The sequence below is a fragment of the Rhincodon typus genome, unplaced genomic scaffold (genome assembly GCF_021869965.1).
Source record: "Rhincodon typus isolate 14 unplaced genomic scaffold, sRhiTyp1.1 hic_rhity00008302, whole genome shotgun sequence".
Classification (NCBI taxonomy): Eukaryota; Metazoa; Chordata; class Chondrichthyes; order Orectolobiformes; family Rhincodontidae; genus Rhincodon; species Rhincodon typus.
Genome location: NW_025973940.1, coordinates 1 through 8772, shown reverse-complemented (window position 1 = coordinate 8772; position 8772 = coordinate 1). Strand labels below are relative to the sequence as shown.

The 8772-nt window shown below is 41.1% G+C and overlaps 1 non-coding gene across 1 annotated transcript; it reads right to left on the bottom strand.

Annotated features, from left to right (window-relative positions):
• Positions 1–768: 768 nt before the first annotated feature.
• LOC109937911 lies at positions 769–8581 on the bottom strand. The gene is made up of 4 exons (XR_007261595.1): positions 8497–8581; positions 7749–7842; positions 4874–4931; positions 769–969 (listed from the first exon to the last, which is right to left on the bottom strand). It is a non-coding gene; the product is annotated as a metabolism of cobalamin associated B (transcript).
• Between the last annotated feature and the right edge of the window lie 191 nt (positions 8582–8772).

Here is an 8772-nt window from a genome sequence, read left to right as displayed (position 1 = left end):
CCCTCACCTGAGGCATGGTGACCCTCAGGTTAAACCACCACCATTGTCTCTCTCTCTCTAATGAGAGAGTAGCCAGATGGTCCTCTGGGACAGTGACAATCTGAAAATTAACTCTAGGAAGCTGACGATGTGTCTTTTTGTTCAGGTAGATGTTAAGGATTCCGTACCATTATGCAGAACACAGCGAGGGATTCAAAAGTCCTTACAACTCATGGGACCAGAACTGAGAAGAACAATGAAATCAAACCCACAGATTGGATGGGAAGGAACATTTCTCTAGATTTATTCTGATTACCTGGAATGTGATTTTATTCGGGAGTAGTTAGAATTTTGTTCTGCCATGTATTTTGAAATATCTCAAACATTGGTATATTAAGACAGTTTGCCTTCATTTATTTTATTTTTTGCTTCTTTCATGCATAAAAATACTTCTGTTTTATTCTTAAAACCAAACCGACAGCCTTGTGTATCTGTGAAAGATCATCACAGATCAAATTTTGACATATGATCTACCAAGCCAGATTTCATTCTGGGATTTGACTCATCCAATAGGAACATGAGTTGGGATCAGAACCGTAAAACCTCAGGCCCCCAAATGGGTTGAACGTTTAGTAGCACAGAAAAGGGAGTTGGTGTTACTGTTTATGAATCATAGAATCCCTACAGTGTGGAAACAGGACATTCAGATTTTTCTGAAGAAGGGTCCCGACCCGAAACGTCAGCTTTCCTGCTCCTCTGATGCTGCCTGGCCTGAAATTTTCAGCAAGGACAGCCTGTTCACTATCAATCAGATAGTGTGCATCTAGAAAAGAGGATGCAAAGGAAAAACACAGGTTCTATAGGACCAGAAGATTAAAATTACATCAGCCTTAACTGATTTCCTTTAAATTCCTTACTAAGATGGCTCTCTCGTGCAGAAGAAATGGGAGTAGCTACGTTGGATCCAACATCCTGCAACACACACTGGATCTGTGAAACAAGCCAAACAAGACTCAATATTTAATATAGCCACAGAACACAGGCAAGTTCCTGAAATAAGTGACAAGGAGAAGATTGTGACTATCTTAAGTTGCTGTTCTTCCTTGTTTATACACAAATTAGAAATATGTCTTAGTCATTTGAGTTCAATAACATTGATTTAAATTTATTTATTGATGCAAATAGCCTTCATTTTAATAATTAAATATGAAGCAGTCGTCCAATATATGGTTTAACTCAAGGCATAACAATGGAAATTATTTGTGATCAGAACTGGATTGAGTGTCTTTACAACCCATGCCTCAGTCTTTCAAAAGATGGACTGTAAACCTTCGAGAGATGAGGACAGGTACAAATTATCAAGTTGTTCTTATTTAAGAGACAACTAAATACTTCTCTTTTAAAAGGAAGACAAAATGAAGCCAGCTGGGTGAGTAAATTTGATATTATTTTTATTTTCAGAGATCCCTGAAGTTCAAAAACTAAGTGCTTACATCTTCGTAATTCCTTGTCAAGACTTGTCCCTTGCAGACAATTAAAACTCAACTGGTTCCCCGTGTTGCTTCGTTATTTCCCTTGACCTGCACAGGCCATCTGACTTTTCCCTTCCAGACCTCTGTTTCTCTTTCAGGTGTAAGCCATTGCCCTATATCCAGACAGGGCTCTAGAGGTCTACAAAGTAGCCAGGAAGGAACTTAAAAATGGACTTAGGAGAGCTAGAAGCGGGTATGAGAAAACCTTGGCAGGTAGGATCAAGGAAAACTCCAAATCTTTCCATACTTATGTGAGAAACAAGAGGATGGCCAGAGTGAAGGTAGGGCCAATCAGGGACAGTGGAGGGAACCTGTGTGTGGAGTCAGAGGAGGTAGGGGAGGTCCTTAATGAATACTTTGCTTCAGTGTTCACCAGTGAGAGGGAACTTGACGTTTGTGAGGACAGCATGAAACAGGCAGATATGCTTGAACAGGTTGTTGTTAGGAAGGAGGATGTGCTAAAAATTTTGAAAAACTTGAGGACATATAAGTCCCCTGGGCCAGACAGGATATACCCAAGGTTACTTGATAAGAGGTTTACAAGATGATGAGAGGCATAGATAGAATGGATAGTCAGAGACTTTTTCCCAGGGCGGAAATGACTATTACGAGGGGGCATAATTTTAAGGTGACTGGAGGACGGTATAGGGGAGATGTCAGAGGTAGGTTCTTCACACAGAGAGTGGTGGGCGTGTGGAATGCACTGCCGGCAGTGGTAGTGGACTCAGATACTTTAGAGACTTTTAAACAACTCTTGGATAGGCACATGGAGGATAGTAAAACGTAGGGTATGCATGGTAGATTGACCTTAGTAGGATAATAGGTCGGCACAACATCGTGGGCCGAAGGGCCTGTACTGTGCTGTCTGTTCTATGTTCTATGTATTACAACTATGCCACCCTTCCCTTAAGTGAGGATTCCCACCATCATAGTTAACAGGACACTTGGCTGCATCCATTACAATTCCTGCAGTCTGCTTTCCACAATTACCCTTCTGCCCAGTACCACAATAGTGCTCCCTTGTTTTTACCTTATACCTCATTAGCCTCTACATCCAAAGGTTCATCCACTCCCATACCTAACACCTTTAGCAGAATGACAGTAACCATATCTTCCTTTCTACTTTTAATATTCCTAAGGGATTGTTTGCTCCATAACACCCTGGTTCATGTGTCAATCACCCCTAATACCTGGGAAGGTGCTCTGTGGAGGGGGTAAGAATAGAAGAGGCAACATCTGTACTTATATCTTCTCTCTTTGCAGCATCTCATCCCAAAGACTTCTTGCAGATGAAACGGCAATGTATTTGTACATCTTTCAATTTTGTATTCTGCACTTACTGATCATGATGTGGGCTCCTCTACAGTGGGGAAAGTTAACACAAAATGGGCTATTGTTTTGCTGAATACTTCTGATCTGCCCCACAAGCTTCACATTACCTATACTCAGCCTCATACAAATGCTCCCAAAGGTCAATGTAATATTGAGGAAATGCATCTCATATAGTAATTAAGGTGTTTTACAGGTTTTCAGACTCAACACCAAGTTCAATAATTTCAAATCATAACTGCTACCCCATTAATAGGTTCTACTATTCCCATCTGCACTTCCTCTAGAACATTTGTTCCTTTACTCATCCCATTACCATTCTCTTTTGTCTTGAACCATCATTCCTTAACCATTAAATCTCTCCTGCCTTCCATATCACAGACCTTTCAATTTGTTCTTTTCTCCCCTCTTAACCACCGAATTTGTTTAAAACAAAATGGAAATAAATGGCTTTAGAAAAGGCACAGTCGTGAAGTCAGAAACTCACCTTGGGGTCAAACATGACGCCAGGTTGCAAAGTGTCTGGTAGTAAGAATCATGGTCAGCTTTTTGTTTACTTTCAATTATAAGAACACGGAGGTCAATTCTGTTGCAAGCACTGCCCATTTATTTGCTAGATTAGCTCTGAACTACAACCTTCCAGACACCCAAGCACCAGATCATGTTGCATACTTCATATTAAGTCATTAGGAAAAATTAAAATGTAATACCTTTAAAATCACTTTTAAATTTTCAAATTTAAGAGAATTTTTAGAAAGAATTTAAGTTTGACTCAAAGTTGAATACTAAATTATCTAATTATGACTGACAATGTAAATTTTGGTTTTACTAAACTCTTTTACAAATGAAAACATTTCTGAATTCAGAGCCTTAAATATTTTTGAAGACAATCTCCAGCCTGCCTCAACAGATTGAACTGTTTTAAAGCACTCCAAGGTACATCAATATCCTTAACATATACTGCACCAGAGACTACATAAACTGAGATTGTTCTTACAGAAGTGAAACTAAGGAGAAGAATTTTAAAAATAACGAGGGATTTTGATTTAGAGTAAATAAGAGCAAACTGCCTCCACTGGCAGGAGTTTCAGAAACCTGAGGGAACTTGGAAACAGGAGGTCCTCTGTTTCCCACTTGAACCGAAGCATCTCTGGCTAGATGAATATTTGTTGCCTGTCCCTAATTGTTCTTGGAGTGGACTGTTAAGGTCATTTTTGAGGATATTTGAGAGTTAATCACATTGTTGGGAGTCTAGAACCACATGGATGCCAGACTAGGTAAGGATATGTTCCTTAAAAGGAAATTAGAGATACAGATGTTTTATATTATGACAATTTACAATGGTTTCCAGGTTGACTTTAGACTAATTCATTTTCACCTGTTAAAATGGATTTTGAATTCATTTCTGACATGCTGTAATTAGAAAACAGTATTAGCCTTGCTAGTCCAATGAAAAAACCACTATACCAACTTTCCCCCTTTCAGATTCTTAAATCTAATCCATCATTTAATTATATCATGGTTGTTCTGAACTGTATCTTAACTCCATCCGATTACCTTGGCAAGCATAAGTTACAAATTGAAAAATAAGCTAGCATCTATTGTTTTTTTTTTAAAAGGAGTTTTCACACATCCACCCAGTGATGTGTACTTCATTTCTGAATGGTCCAGCTCTGATTTTAAGGTTATGTATCCTTGTTGTAGTCTCCTTGACCAGCAAAGAAAGGTTTTCTCAGTCTTCCCTACCATTTTCTTTCAAAATTCTATAAAAACATCATATAAATTTATCTATTAACCTTCTGTATCGTAAGGGACACAAGTCTATTTAGGTTATGAGAAACTATATCATTCTTGGAGGTGTGGTAACACAGCAGTGAATCTATCCTGTACTCCTTCAAGGGCTATTCTGTGTCCAGAATCATACTGTAGATCAAAGATAACCAGGAAAGTGAGACAATTCTTTCAAAGACTGATGCAGGCAGAGTAGGACAAGCAGCATCCTCTGGGCTAGGTAATTTAATGATTCACTGTACCTTGTAAAGTTCCTTCTCAAACTCAAAACCTTGCTCCAGGCAGAATTCAACTGCCAGCCTGAAAGAAACAACAGACAGCTTAGAGACACCATAAAACAAGAGCAAAAAAAATGTCTAGTACAAGTTTTCCCTCTATCACTCCCATAGAATATTGTCCTAAATACCAAACAGATTTTGGCTAAAATCCAAAATCCTAGTAATGAAAGAACAGTATCTTACAGTTTTTTGGGCAAAGCATGACATTTGTGCAGTGATTCTCACTGCGTGACTGAGTGGGTTCTCTTAACAACCTCACCACAGTAATTGACATTTCAGCCCTCGTAGCAAGACTCGTGTCCAGTTTCCACCTCCCACCTTTACCAAATGCCATTCCCAGAGTAACTTGCTATACAGCAGAGGTCCTCCTTAAGAAGAGCATCCCTCCCAGCTGCACAATCTTCCAAAGCCTGCTGAGCAACTGCAGGAGTGCTGCTATCTGGAAGCTGTGCTGCTCAGCTGTGGAAGGAGTGAGGAGAGATGGCAGAGAAGGGGAGGCTGAATCCATGATTCTCTGAGAGGGACTTGGAGATCCTTGTGGATGGGGTGCTAGAGAGGAGTCATCTTCCTAGAGGATTGGCAGAGGAGCCCCATCATCATGGGATTGGCATGGTTGGAGATTGTCCATTTCTAGAGTACGGAGCACAGGGCAGCAGATCAAGAAGATCAATAATTTTCACCCCAACAGTATAAACACAATGTTGTACTCTATACTACCCCACATAACTGTGCCACAGCATCCATTTCCCACTAATGCTTATGGTCTAACACCTTCTCTGTTGCATGAAACACCGTCCTCTCTTGCTGTCATCACCATCCCCCCCTTCCCACATGACTAACCATGTATGCCCTCCATGCTACTGCCTCACGCTCTGGAAACACTCCAACACATTCTCCCCATATTCCCCAATCCTAAGAGCTATGCTACCTACTTGCATCTCACTCATTTAGCCCTTTTATGCCATTACAGAAGACAAGACATCCCATAACAGGTTGAAGTGACATAGGACAGGTGGCACCAGCAGCAGAGATGAGAATTTTGCAGTGAGCTCTATAAAGGTACACAGGCAGTTCCAGATGTGTGAGGAAGAAACAACCCAGATCACTAGCAGTCGGAGGACTGCTGGAGACCAGGTACCTATTCAGCCCCCAGCAGGAGACGGCCCTGTGGTCTTGGCAATGAGGGATTTTTGCACAGGGAGGAGCAGCAGAGGCAGGCAGACATACACGAGGAACTGACCTCGACGCTGAGAAGCTGGAGCAACGTGCCATTCCCTCAATGCACTGCCTGTCATTACCAAGACTCTTTAGCAGTGCAGCCAGTCCTGAGACTATCTGTCTCCATGTAGACGGTGGCAGCTGCCATGGACAGACAGGCAGGCTCAGCACCATCAGGGGCTGCTGGACAGTCCTAATACCCACCCTTCATGTCCCCAGTCCGTGGACCTCAGGACCAAGAGCACGGCAAGAGTGGGACAGGGAGCTTCAAATTTGGTCCAAGTACCCTTCTTCAAAAGGAGACAGGGTAGTGCCAGGAGGCACCAGCTGGAGGAGGAGTGATGCCTGGGAAACTCATGTAAATATTTTGTTCAGCATATGATGTGATGTTCATTGTTTGTATGAAAAAAGCTGTCAAGCTGAAACTTTGGTTTTCAAACAATGTTATGTCAATAGTTATTATATTTCATAAACCTTTGCAATTCACCATTTATGTGGTTGTCCCCTTATCTGTCTTGCTTGTAGAAGCTCCGTTGCACCCTGTAGCATCACTCATTGGACATTAACAAGGCACATAGTTGGGGTGCCCAACAAGTGTCAAATGGAAGCAATGGTAGCTGCAAGTCTGCATGTCATCAGCTCACTCCAACATCTAAGGCAATCCCATCCCCCTCATCACTGCCTAATGATTTGCTTGCAATATGCGCAGAAGTGTACATCTTGGGGAGCTCCCCAGCAGTGACTGGGCCAGGGAGTTACAACACAGATGGCTAATTCTGTACAATGGTCAGGGAGTAAGGACCTTAGATGTCTGTGTTGCCAAGATAATATGCTGGAGAATAATGCTGTTCCCATGTAATACACCCTCCTATGGCTAGTTTGTGTTGAGAGTCTGGCAAGATCGCAACTTGTGACAAGTTGGGCTGTTTACAAGCAATGATGAACTCAATTGGGAACTTGCCACTGCTAGTGAGACTCTCAACACACCACTTGCGAAAAATGAATATGCAGAGAGATGATCTCAACATAGAGATCAGCCTTGCCAGACATCTTGCCATAGCCCAATAAGATACCATGCAGTGTCCCAACAAACTGCAACACAGTCTGCTGTGTTATTACAAAATACAGAAATATAGCAACAGCTCAAGTTGATTTCTCATGATTCAGAACTACATATTCTATTTTCCCCCTTTTCACTGCTCCTTCCCTACCACCTCCCACGTTTTCTCCATTTTCTTTCCAGAATTGATTCCTGCTCAAATGTGTTTCCATGGTCCCAGGTGTCCTCAAGTACCTTCTCCAACAGGCCAATATGCACATTAAAATAGCAAGTGTCCTTTAACTGTGGGAGGTATCACAAGCAATGTTCTTGTTCAATATCCCCAAATTCAGGGAAGAAGTAAAATCCCTGGAGTAATTTCCTTTCTTCAGAGCTCGAGTACAGTAGCAAATTACTTGCCCTGACTGAGGTACTTTAACATCACAAAGTATTGAACCTTCTTAGTTTGGCAAGTTCACTGTGCAATATTTGCAGCAATTAGTACTGAGTGATATAAGTGTGCCACCAGCACAAATTTCTCAATAACTCCAAATATTCTCTAAAATGTTAAGCATTACATACCCAATTGCAGATGTCAATTCATCTGTACTGCCCAAAGCTTCAAATACAATATCATCCTTTCGCCTACGCTCCCCAGTGAAGGTGCTGGAAAACCCTTTCAAAACATAGAAATTGTAAAAGGTGAACAAGCATTATGGAATGATAACAAATTATAAATTTTGCTGAACAGCTGCAATAAACTCAAATGGAAAAGCAAGCGAGTCAAAGTGGAATGCAAAGCAGACTACTGATTTGCCATTGCTCATTTGTTAAGTAAGATGGATTTTTACACTTTTTTGTAGATTTCTAAAAAAAATGTATTTGGAATGTAGGGAAGCATTGGTAATCTTATCAAACTCTCTTCTTCAACAGCATCACAGTGCATTAGGTCATATAGGTCTAAGGTACACCACCTGAACACTTAGTGTCACTATAATCTCTAATGCTGTAAGTTCCTGATCCCAAGAAAACTGCTAGCAGGAGATTCTGAACATCTCTCAGGTTCCCTCCTTTAGCATGGGCAGAGGACTGGGAGCAGGAACTGTGTGGGCCAGGTATAACAAGAGCGCTGAAGATCAGTTCAACAAAGAATTAAAACAAAAGTATTTTTGAGCAATACTTTTCCACATGTTTTCACTCAAAGTGTGGAAAAATACCTCAAATATAAAAGGATCCTCACACTCTCAATGCATGAACCTACAAATATATCTAATGGAGCATCTCTACTCTCAGCAGTTAAGCAAATATATTCTTTAGTAACAGTACAAACCTTTGTCTCCTGTTTTTGTGTAAATCTTGGGAGTTTTGAGCTCCTCTGTTTTGGCACTCAAACTACAAAACAAAACAGTACAATCAAAAATGGAACAATACATTAACTGTATAATCATAGGCTAGCCCCAGAGGGCAGAAGAACCTAGACTCCTCTAAAGATTGAGATAACAAGGGGTAGAGCTGGATGAACACAGCAGGCCAAACATCAGAGGAGCAGGAAGGCTGACGTTTCGGGCCTAGACCCTTCTTCAGAAAATTTTCTGAAGAAGGGTCT